At 46.2% G+C, this 13,012-nt stretch overlaps 1 protein-coding gene across 2 annotated transcripts in view; it reads right to left on the bottom strand.

The window, feature by feature from the left end:
* Positions 1 to 13,012, bottom strand: part of DLGAP3 (DLG associated protein 3) — a 1,216,386-nt gene that overhangs the window by 457,326 nt on the left and 746,048 nt on the right. The gene's annotated exons all lie outside the window — the stretch shown is intronic.

The following is a 13,012-nucleotide window of genomic DNA, read 5'->3' as shown; positions in this document are numbered from 1 at the left end:
TTGTCTAACTTGGCATCAATCATGCCAATAAGCAGCTCGAGCTGATCCGGAGCTAGTTTCAAATGGGTGGAATTAACATCATTATGTAAACAATTTAGCTCAGTGGGGCCCCCATTTGATACAGAAGCAATGTTCTTTTTACTTTTACGACCCCCCTTTTTAGACAGAACAGGTCTATTTAGATGTGTCCCTGACCTCAACACTCTATGAGGTTTAGGGACCATGGAGCTCAGGGCGTCAGAGTCATTAGGGGATTCGTTTGTATCGGATACCTTGTGGTGATCCTCAACAACAAGGATATCCTGTGGTGGCTCTATTTCGTTGGTACCCTGCCTGGTTGGAAAATCCATAGAGACCACTACACAACTATCATCAAAGGTAGGGGTCAACAGGAGAGTGGGCAAAGGGAGAGGGATCTCAACGGAGACTGATTGACTCGTGGGGTCAGAGACACTTCCAAGACCCAGGGATAGTCTTCGTTCCTTATTAATCTTGTCTACTACTTTAACTAAGTAGTTGTCAAGTGTAGAGACAGTAGGACGGGAATTCCCGGCTGACTTGAGCATGTTGCCTTAAACAGATAAAAATAACCAACACAGATACTACCAAATGAGAATAGCACTTAATATAAAATGACTTAAAAACAGAAATATAAAATATGCGATATACAACATCCAAAATCAAACCCCTAAATTAGCAGCTAGATTTAAGGATGCTGTTTAGTTTTAGTCCAGGAGTAGACCAATCTTCTGGGGAACCGCAGTGTGTAAGCGTCCATAAGCGTCACAAAGCACTCCGAATTTAGTTAAACGGGTGCCAAGCAGGGAACGCAGGCCAGATCAACACAGTCAATGGCGGGCCAATACTTGGGCTACAAACATACAGTTAGGTTACATGAATCCCATCAGTAGCGACACAGTACCTGATGTTGGCGTCCACTGGATTACAGAATGGAGGCAAGGGTTGTGGGAATAAGGGGGGTGGCCCGACCCGGCCTCCTCTGGCCCCGGACGGCCACAGACGGCCCGCCCTTTGCCCGGGCTTAGCCCGGCGCCGCCCGCGCGCGGTCCCATGAGGCGGAAGCCCAGCAGCTGTTTATAGCGCCTCGAGGCGCGAAAGTACACGGGCGGCTTCCTCTTCCGCCACAGAGGATGCTGGGGGATGTAGTCTCCTCTCCACACAGCGGCCGCGGTGAAATGGCGGCAGCGGGAGGGAGACAGTCACCAGGCACAGAGATCGTATCCGGGGCAGGCAGGTAAGGTGACAGCTACCAACACACCAAGAGTATAAGGACGCACGCTCAGCCAGAAGCCCAGCAGCTGTTTATAGCGCCTCCAGGCACGAAAGTACACAGGCGGCTTCCTCTTCCGCCACAGAGGATGCTGGGGGATGTAGTCTCCTCTCCTCACAGCGGCCGCGGTGAAATGGCGGCAGCGGGAGGGAGACGGTCACCAGGCACAGAGATCGTATCCGGGGCCGGCAGGTAAGGTGACAGCTACCAACACACCAAGAGTATAAGGACTTATTTATTAAACTTTTGATAGACACAGTCTCTTCTAAGTAGTTTACTTGAATCTCAATGTAGGTGATCATGTTAAATAGTGAGCACTCGCAGGATCAATGCCAAAATGTAAATCCCTACAGATCAAAGCAGTTATACTCTGCATGGACTTGAGGAAGAGAAGCAAGGACACAGGTGATCAAACAACTCACAACCAGATGTGCAAAGGAGAATAAACTAGAAGAGGGCAAAGATAACAGATTCGTCCTGAAAAGCTGGGCAGATTTGGAAACGTCACCTCTGTGGTGCCAAGCATATTTTTATGACTTTGCTGATACACAGTTTACCTGCATGCTGTCAGACACAACTGAGCTGATTCCCAGCCAGAAGGGGTCCTGTCCATGCAGGACAGGACATTCCGTGGCTAGGAAACAGAGTGGGATAGGTGGGGATCTGGAACACTGTGGCAGTTTGTATGGAGGAGAAGCCATCAAGGGGATTTTGTAAGAGAAGAGGCTATAAATGCAGTACGAGTGGTGGGATAGTGAAAGTGCCTAGGATGGGAACTCCTACAAGGGGACCAACACCACATAGCAGGAGTCCACCCCCTACACATAGGGTGACCAAGGAGTCCCAGAATTCCTGGGCCAGTCCCAGGTTTTCACCAGCTGTCCTGGCAGATTTCTGCAATTTTGGCTCATGGCCCGGTTTTTAGAGGGGGTCAACTAAAACCAGTGAGAGGCACTTTTTGAGTGTTCCAAAGCTGTGCTACTTAGCAGCTGTTATAAGTAAGCAATTAAATTAACAGGTGCAATGATGGTTTTTGAAATTACTTTGTATTTACTTTCTTAGTGTCTCTCTGTGTTCCTATGTTGATAAGAGTTGTCATTCTGCGCCGCTCCGTTGATGTGAAATTTTAGCCCTTCTATTTTTGCAAAATGTCCAGGTTGTTAGTTCTCAAGATCTAGTCACCCTACATGCACAGTGCAACTGATTGCAGCAGCAGGAATAGGTCCAGCTGCTGCAAAGTTGGGACCACAAGTGCCACAGCTCTTTAAAAAAAAAAATTATAATAACGATCGAAAATTATTATTTCCCAAAAGTCACACAATAAAAAATTATGACGTCACTCAACTTTTCAACTTCACACACTCTTAAGAAACTACAACCACAAAAAACACCAAATAGCTGCCTAAGAATAAGGCAATGCGGTTTGATGAAAGTGTGGATGTGGCTGTCTGGCTATCTTACTTGTGTTGCAGGAAATGTCCTGCTTATAGGACTCAAGTTACCAAAGATGTCTCTCGCAGGCATACCATTTATCCAGTCATAAGACACATTTTATCTTGTTATGAAAGAAGCAATGCTTTAGGCAGACAGAACCACAACAGCAACCACGGTCAGCCGTGAGAACACCATTCTCATATTTCATGATTTTTGTGTGAAACCCTTTGAATACCTTATTTGACTTGCACCTATAAAGTGCTCAGTGCACTTAGGCTTGCAGGAGATGTCCCAGCAGATGCAACTGTTATTCATCCCTGGAGGACAGCATAGAAATCATGAAAGGCCCGAGTAGCCTGACAAGGATTTGAACCTTTGACTCCCATTTTACCCACACAGAGCTCGACATCTAGACTTTTTTAGGTCTGTTTTTTTTTCAATGCAGCTTTTAACCCATCTATTGGTATCAACACACAAAGAGTGGGCCTTGAATCCACATTGGCTTTCTTCAATCAGCCTCTTGCAGTCATTGGCTGGAGACTGTGTCAATCGCATCTTGACTCAGGCAATGAAGATCCATCTCCCGCCAAAACCTATTGGTAGTTTGAGTGCATCCTTCCGCATCGACATGAGTGCTTGTACTAAACTACTTTACATCCATAGCCCTCTCTGCTGGCTCTCTCTTAAACTGTGACCTATTTGGATTTGCCAGTGTTTGTTGAGCTAGTGTACTAAAATGGCACAATAGTTAATGGATGGCATTTCCACGACGACAGTACGAGCCGCAGCCTAGAGGCGCATAAATGTAGTTTTGAATAAAAACTAAATCACCAATCATGCAATTGTGCTCGTGTTTATACACTCGACTGGTGTCCTGCAGACCACTGACCTTTGACCGCTGACGGATGTGCGCGAGAGGCGCTCGGGGAGTCGTGCTCTGCATAGCAAGGCCCGTGACTTCCCGCTTTTTCGCAGGCATGCTTTAATTTATGCATACGCTGAAAACAGGAGTCAATAGCGTGCGACATATTGAGAAAATTGGCTGGAAAATGTTACACATTCTTCACAATAATGCAGTCTAATTACACCTGTATTGTAATTAACCACTGGCGTTCGCCGCTCATTTTTACCCCTCCTGGATATTTTCCCTGCAAAAGTAACAAACCCTGATGAGCTTTAAGTGTTTCTCCAACAATATATTCACAGTTGCTTAATTTACAAAAGAATTGCCTTGGAGAGACTAGCTTTGAAGTTTGTCTCGAGACACAGTGGATGGCGGCTGCACTGGGGCTGTCAGCGGGTGCAGCGCGGTGCCGCTTACAGGCGCTTAGCATGGTACCCTTACCTTGTTTACATTCATTATCAATTGCACCGACTGCACGTCTCACCCTTAGTGCACACTGTTGCTTATTCTACAGCCTATTTCATTTGAACAGCTGACGTTGTGCAGAACAACCAATGGGAGCCGCAGCTTGCCTTTTAGTAGCGCTGCCGCGACGGCGCTGTCTGTACGTTTATGTTCACGGCGTTATGATACATGATGCTGTATATGCTCTCAGATTAGAAGATACTGCTGCGTGTATTTCTGTATAAATATAAACATGCGATATGGCACTGCTGCGCATACACAGTGTCATATGATATTGTTGCATATGTTCGCACATGCTCAAAGGATTTGAAATTGATGTAAGTAGGGGGATGTGATTCACAAACGGACAGGCTTCACCATTCATCCTTCCCAGGTCAAAAAAGCGAGTATTATTAAAATGGATGACAAAACCTAATGTTTTACTGCCAAGGCGGGGACAAATCATGTTGTGGTGTGTGTAATATGAGATGAGTGGCTGATATTAAGACATTTAAGCCAGTTTCTAGTAGATCATAGAAGACATAGTGTTGCTGTGTTTCACACTAAAGCTTCACATTAAGCTGGTGCTTTTATGTTAGAAATAGGGGTCTCTAGTTGGCAGTGGCTTGCACCCTGTGCAAGTAGGGACCCTTCCTTCTAGTCAGGAAGAGTAGAGTACACACCTAGGGGCATATCAGCAACAACCGGCGATAATTATCGCTAAGCGCACTTAGTGCTAGGATAATTATCGCCGGCTAGCGTGGATTTTTATCGCTGAGATAGCGTGCTATTAGCAACGCTTATCTCAAAAGCGATAAAAATCCTAGCGCTAACTGCCTAATGTGAGATTATCGCTGGAAACCCAGCAATAATCTCACGAAATGTGGCGTTAGCTTGTTGATAGGGCCCCACAAACTTAGCCATGATATCCACCTTCTATAGGATATCATGGCTAAGTCAGTCCTGAAGCAGGCGTAAGGAAAGTAGCGATAACAGAGGTTATTGCTACTTTTCTTGCCGCTATCCTTCATGGCGTTGGGCTTCATGATAGGAGAAATGCCGCTTAGCGACATTTCTCCTGTCATGTCAGGTCAGGAACGCCCACTTTGCATCTCATTAGAGATGCAAAGCTGGGTGTTAGGAATTCCTGCACTAACGCAAGGTTATACGAGTTAGCGTGAGCTTGCTAATTAGGCGATAAAATTATCGCCGCTTTTCGGCCGAAAACGTCCGCAAAGCTGGCGATAATTTTCTATCGCCGCGTTGTAGATATGCCCCCTAGTTTGCCTGTGCTCACCCTCTGGTAGCTTGGCACAGAGCAGTCAGACTAAACTACGAGGCAATGTGTAAAGCATGTGTACATAACCCACAGTAACAGAGTGAAAAGACCATAAATGGACACCACGCCAGTTTAGAAAAATAAAGTATCTTTATCTAAACGAAGCAAGACCAAAACGCCAAAAATCCAACATTTAGATATTCAAATATGACTTTTAGAAGGTAAAAACAGTTCTGTCCATAGGAAACTATGGATGTGTCACTTTTAGCATTAAGTACCTGGGACACATCATAATCACAAGCAAAAACAGCTGCAGAGAAGGTGATACATCGGTTCCTTACACGCAGGGAATGTGATGCATCGGTTACTTCCTCAAGGGGAGGTCATGCGTCGGTTCCTTACTACCACGCAGGAGAAATGATGCGTTGATTCTTTACTGGAGAGCAGTTGATGTGTCGGTTTCTTAAGGTGCGGGGAGGTGACGAGTCTGTATCTTACTGTGCGGGGAGGTAACGCTTCGGTTTCTTACTGCATTGTTGTAGATTCAGCGTGCAGGTGCAATGTATGGAAAATCCGGACCCGCTGGAGGTGATGCGGTGACGACGAACCAGGTGCTGCCTCTATTTCTCCAGCCACCGACCGGAGATGTATCGATTCTTCTTGATGCCCAGCAGGGCCTGCGTCTTAGTCAGAGTGGAGGTCTTCGATGTCAGAGATCTGTGCATAGGACTTGGCCTGCAGCGGTTTCTCGGGCTGCTGGCAGGCGCTGCGCTGATTTGTCAGCCGCACGTGGCTGTGTGTTGGAAAAGTCCGCTGCAAGGAGGGCGAAGCATCGATTTCCTCCAGAACTTTAGTTCTTGGCAGCTTCTTGTAGCAGAAACAACTCCCTGAGGCCCAGAACTGGAATATGCACCTCCTGGTAGGTCTGAACTACCAGCAGTGGAGTTCCAAGAGGCTATGGGTGAAGTCTTTGTAGCCCTGAGAGTTGAGAACAGGAGACAAGCACGTACAAGCCCTTGGAGAATCTTCTCAAGCAGGTTTCAAAGCAAAGTCCAATCTTTGTCCTCTCCTTGGCAGAAGCAGCAACTGCAGGCCAGCCCAACAAAGCAACACACAGCAAAGGGGAAGTATTACTTCTCACAGCTCTTCAGCTCTTCTTTCTTGGCAGAGGTTCCTCTTGATTCCAGAAGTAATCTAAAGTTTTGGGATTTTAGGTATAATCTTTAAACCCATTTTCTCTCTGTAGTCTTTGTTTCAAGAGTCTCTGAGCTCAGTGAAACCAGTTCTGTCCTCCCTGGTCCAGCTTCACTACAGGAGGTGGCGTCAGCATTGTGCAGACCAGACAAAGCCTACTCAGGTACTAGTGAAAACTCCTCCCACAATCTAAATGCATAAAGGTCTATTCAGCCCGGCTCTGAGTCACCTAGGATAGGCAGGACACACCTCATCCCCCCTTGTGACTGTCTGGGGTGGATGCACATCCCCAGCTTTTGTCACTCTAAAACCAGACAGTGAATGCACAGACAAGCAGAGGCGCACAGGATGGTTAAATAAGACAATGCCCTCTTTCTAAAAGTGGCATTTTCAAACACACAATTTAAAAAACACCTTTACTAAAAGGTATGTTATTAAATTATGAGGTCTGAGAGCCTAAACTCTAAATCTCTTGTTCCCAATCGAATGTTACACTTGTAAAATGTTACAAGGCAGCTCCAGTGACAGCCAATGGGAGAGCTAGTCCTTGCAGCCTAATCTCTAAATCTCTCGTTGTTCCCAATCGAAAGTTACACTTGTAAAATGTTACAAGGCAGCTCCAGTGATAGCCAATGGGAGAGCTAGTCCTTGCAGTAGTGAAAAAAGAAATACACAATATTTCACTATCAGGACATATACAACACACCAGCACATATCCTACCTAACACATACACTTCACTCTGTCCTATGGGCTACCTTTGCCCTATCTTAGACCTATCTTAGGGGTGACTTATATGTAATAAAAGGGAAGGATAGGGCCTGGCAAGTGGGTGCACTTGCCAGGTCGACATGGCAGTTAAAAACTGCATGCGCAGACACTGCAGTAGCAGGTCTGAGACACATTTGAAAGGCTACTTGTGTGGGTGACACAATCTGTGCTGCAAGCCCACTCGTAGCATTTAATGTAGAAGCCCTGGGCACACACAGTACACTTTATTAGGGACTTACAAATAAATCACATAGGCCAATCATGGATGACCATTCATAATCACAATTTACACAGAGATCATATGCACTTTGACACTGATCAGCAGGGATAAAGTGCCAAGAGTCCTATAGCCAACAAAAACAGGGTCAGAAAACTAGGAGGCAAAAGGCAAAAAACAGTCTGGGAATAAACCTGCAAAAAGGGCAAGGTCTAACATTTTCCATCTGTAATGCTATGTTATGATATGTTATGCTAGGTTAGTTGCCTTTGTATAGTGCAGAGTCAGCTATTAGTATGGCATTATAGCTGTGTGGGTCAGCAGATGTAGATACAGGGTTCTTCTCCATGATTCAGTGGTTTCTGGATCAGGATATGACTCGTGATTTTACGCTTGATAATTGTGTCTTGGTGCGTCTCTATTCTAAGATAGTAGGTCTCCACTGATTTTGTGTGTATTTATTAAATCTTTTATTTAGGTCTTAAACGTATCCCTGTTTTCTTATAGGGATCTAGCTCAACAACTTACCTGCAACATATTCAAGTATGTGGGGATGAGCAATGCTTGTGGTGTCTGTTTTCGTATGGTTGTTGTGTATTCCTCAATAGTATACTCTGCGATACTGTGAGGTGTTGGTTGTATTGTGTGTATGGTCAAATACTAAGTGATCTTCTTTGGTCCACCTGTAAGTGCTGTGTGTGTGAGGCCATCATGCTGAGTTATCTTCACTCTCCAGTTCCTTTTCATTTTTCCTTTGAGTGGACAGTATTGGCCAGTCAGCATTCATATGCTGCACTATTGTTTATTATCCCAGGAGATGCCTGAGTAGTTTGTGGCTCCACTGTCTGCAGGTTTTGACCATTTGCTGGCACTCTAGTGAATTTGGATTCTTTTGCATGGAAGAAGTGCCTTTCTATAGACTTACATGTATTGGTGAATTGTTGTTATGTGTACTATATGGCCCATTAGGGTTATTTGTGATGGTAAGGTTTGATGTGCAATGATTTCAGTGAATAATGTATTATCGTTATTTGTAGTGAAGTATGGAAGGCACTGGTGCTCTATTGATGTATTATGGTTTGTGGAAAGGTGTACTAGCATAATGTTCGGTTTCTAATCTCGAACTACAACAATGTCTGCTGCAGACTATTGATAATCACTTTATCATCATGGTAAATATGTTTAAGAAATTGTTGTAGATGCAGCAGCGGCTCATCCACTAAGGTGGAGGAGCAGTGCCCCACTGCTCTGCGAGCTGCTTAAAAGTGAAAAATAAAATGATAATGCAATGGTATTATCATTTTTTTTTTCTGTTCCTGCTTAGTTGCGGGGTAGGACTGAGCTGGCCAGAGCAGGGGCCCGGGGGAGGATTGGTTAGCGCACTCTAAGTGCTCATGGTGCTTTGGCTGGACGTCTTGGTTCAGCCAAACAGTCATGCACACTTTACATGTAATCCACCGGCTGTATTGCACAGCCTGGGTAGAGAACATGCACAGCCTCCCAATCCCTCCCTGAGCGCTCAGAAAAATCACAACACTGCTGTAACGCAGCATTGTGATTGGCTAGGGGAGTCTGACAGCCTTTGTGCTTCCTGCTCCTGGAGTCGACCGAAGAGCCGAAGAGAACCGAGAAGCTGCGGCCAGCCAGCAGGAAAGTGTTTTTTTCTTCATTTACGGTCCCCACCGACTCACCACTCCCGGTAAGTAGCTGCTGCCAATGGGTAGATGTGCTGTTAAGAATAGTAAATTTAAAATTTACTTTTACCGATATATACACTCAATATTATGATGTAGAACTTTGCCATGATGAATGTGGAGCCTGATGACACATGCCTCTTATTAAGGATTCATTCATTAATTCAGTGAGTGAGAGTAAAGGGGTTACATGGATCAATACTGTGCGAGAGCAGGGTAGACTTTCACTGGCAAAAAATGTGAGAGTGGGGAGGGAGAATATGGCGTCTGGGGAATTTGATCGGAGAAGGGGTGCTATGAATGCCATTGATGAATCCAATGGTACTGGGGAGGTGGAAATCACACTTGTGAACGCAGTCCAATGGAAAGTTTTACTGGCTCCTACCAGTCGTTTCTTTGCGTTGCAGCGCGCGCAATGTAATTCATTTTATTTATTTATTTATTTATTTATGTACTTTACTCCGGTCGGCCGTATGCCGGATTTTACAACTCCCCACCCTTCCCCTCCCCCGGCCCGCCCCACCGCCCCGCAGCACTCCCTCTAGGAGCCGCAACTGGCTCCTACAAAGGGCTAAAGCTGCACTGGTGATCCTAGTGTTTTGGGGACGCACACAGGCAAACACATGGGGTATGTAGGAACCACACTGATGACTATTGTGGTATTGGGGAGCTGGAAATCACCCTTATGAAGACAGCGGATAAGAAATGGCAGGGTTTTGCTCCTGCACTCCTCACCAAAATAAAGAAACTTGCTAAATTTTTACCATGTAAGTACATGGTTTACTCTAGGGGTTCGCAAGTGCAAAACTCTGCAACTGTTTTTTTGCGTAAAAAATATTGCTGGGATATTTATACCGCAAAAACCTGTTGCAAATAAAATTATGCACTATCCATATTGTCACCAGTTTTGCACGTAAAAAACGATTGGAGTAGAACTTTTCAAGCAAAAAGGTTTGCTCAAGATATCATGTAAATCACAATTTTGTGGAGAATAAGTGAAGTATACAGTAGGCGAGGGCCCCTAGTGGCGTAACGAAACTTCAGGGGGCCTCCCTTCACGGTACACGCAGGGGCCTCCTCCGGTCTTAATCAGGAGCTCTCCGGTCAGGGTACTGTGCTGAGGGAGCCCCTGGAGCTTGGGCGCCCCCTCACCACGAGGGCTGCGGGGTCCTATGTTGGCCAGGGCATTGGGGACAAATTGGTGCATAGAGTGGGTGAGTTTAGTGAGAACTGACTGGTTTATACAGTGGGTGAGGGTAGTGAAGTTCTATTCAGTGTATAAAGTGGGCAAGGGTAGAGAAGTTCTATTCAGTGCATGAAGTGGGCAAGGGTAGTGGAGACCCACTGTTACATACAGTGGGCAAGAGTAGCGAGGACTCACTGGTGTATACAGTGGGCAAGGGTAGTGGAGACTCACCTGTGTATACAGTTGGCGAGTTTAGTGGGAACTCCCTAGTGTATATAGTTAGACAAGGATGTGGGCCTCATTTTTGTATACAGGGGCAAGAGTAGTGAGAACTCATTGGTGTACACAGTGGACAGGGCAGTGGGATACTCACCAATGTATACAATGGGTGAGGATGGGGGGTCTCACTAGTGTGCACAGTGGACGAGGGCAAAGAGGACCCACTAGTGTATATAGTGGAACAGGGAAGTGGGAACTCACTGGGGTACACAGTAGGCAAGTGAAGTGAGAACTCACTGGTGTATGCAGTGAACAGAGCAGGATACTGTTAAACCTGGCATCATTGGCATGGGTTTCCCCTGTTTTTTGTGCCTTTGCCTCCTGTGTTTTGCTGTATGTTGGGCTTCGTTTTGCTGGTCTAGATGCTTTGGGCACTTTGCCACTGCTGTTCAGTGCTAAAGTTCAAGTGCTCTCTTTGTAAATGATTGTTATGGATTTGTGTTTCCATGATTGGCATCTCTGAATTACTAGTCAGTCCCTAGTACAGTGCACTGTGTGTGCCCAGGGCCTGTAAATCAAATGCTGCTAGTGGGCCTGCAGCACTGCTTGTGTCACCCACATAAGCAGCCTGTAAATGTGACTCAGACCTGCCACTGCAGTATCTGTGGACAGTCTAGTACTGTCATGTCGACTTGGCAAGTGCACCCACTTGCCAGGCCTAACTTTCCCTTTTTGTTAGTCACCCCTAAGGTAGGCCTAAGGTACCACTGTGGGCAGGGTGTAGTGTATGTGAAAGGTAGGACATGCCCTGGTCTGTGTGGCATGTCTTGATAGTGAAATACTGTCAGTTTTGTTTTTTCACTATTGCTACCTGTTGCCATAGGATTGAATGGGGAGTGTGCTTATAACATCTTATAAGCCTAACTACCCCTGGGAACAAGGTCGGAAAATAAAGTTTAGTATTACAATGGGTGAGACTGGGGGGTCTCACTAGTGTACACAGTGGGCGAGGGTAGAGGGGACTCACTGGTGTATATAGTGGAACATGGAATGGGGGACTCACTGGGGTACAAGGTAAGCATGGGTAGTGAGAATTCACTGGTGTATACAGTGAACAGAAAAGTTGGATACTCAGCAGTAAATGCAGTGGGTGAGGATGAGTAGCTCTCTGGTGTACCAGGGGTAGTGGGAGCTCATTTGTGTATACAGTAGGTTAAGGTAGTGAGATACTCTCCAGTGTATACAGTGGGCGAGTGTATTGGGATGCTCACAGTGTACACATTGGGTCATGGAGACTCACTGATGTATACAGGGGGCAAGGGTAGTGAGAACTCATTGGTGCATACAGGGGCAAGAGTAGTGAGGATGGAATCACTGGTGTAAACAGTGGCCCAGGGTAGTGGGACACTCACCAATGTATACAATTTGCAAGGATAATGGGATATCCACCAGTGTATACACTGGTTGAGCATAGTGGAACTCACTTGTGTATATAGTGACCGAGGGAGGCTCATTGGTGTATGCAGTAGATGAGGATAGTGAAGTGCTTAATTTGAGCTGGTGTATTCCAGTGTCGGCACCGGGACTTAATTGTCAACACCGGCACTTGCGACAGTCTGCCACAAGGTGGCACTGTCTCAGATGATCACAACAATAGTAAATTATTAATTCAATATACATTAAGAATGACTATTACTTGCCGCCCAAGCCATTCTTATAGCTTTGAGGGCCTGGAACAGTCTGAATTGTCACACTTGTAGGAGTGTGATGGTTAGCAGTTGTGCTGTAACTATGAATGGCAGAGCCAGTGGCGGGTCCTCCGCTAAGGCAGAGGCGGGTCGCCCCACTGCTTTATGCAGTGAAAAAAAGGGAAAATGAAAAATGATAATAACTCGAGGATATTATCATTTTATTTTTTCCTGTTGCTGCGTCTTTCTGGGGTGGGGCTGCTCTCAGAGCAGGGGGAGGAGTGGTTTGCACTCCCTATGTGAGCATGAGTGATTGGCCGGCCTTCTTGGGCCGGCCAGTCATGCCCACAAAGCATGTTCTCTATGCAGGCTGCATTACAGCATGCATGGATAACATGCCCACCCCTCCAGCCCCTGGCTGTGCACCGTGTCACGGCGCTCAGACCAATCACAACGCTGCATTGCAGCACTGTGATTGGCTGCAGGGAGCGTGGGAGCCCTGGTGCTTCCTGCTTCCAGTTTCCCCCAAGAAGCCAGGAAAAGGACGCAGGAGAGGTGGCGGCGGCTAGCTGGGAGGTAAGTGAATATTTTTTTTTACCCGATCCCTGCCGTCCCTTACCCCACCCCACCCCACTGCTGCTTTCAGGTAGCAGCCGCTACTGTGCAGCCCTGTCAAGGCAATGGGTGGTGCAA

This window comes from Triturus cristatus, chromosome 3_2 (genome assembly GCF_964204655.1).
Source record: "Triturus cristatus chromosome 3_2, aTriCri1.1, whole genome shotgun sequence".
Classification (NCBI taxonomy): Eukaryota; Metazoa; Chordata; class Amphibia; order Caudata; family Salamandridae; genus Triturus; species Triturus cristatus.
This window is presented reverse-complemented; position numbering and strand designations above follow the sequence as displayed.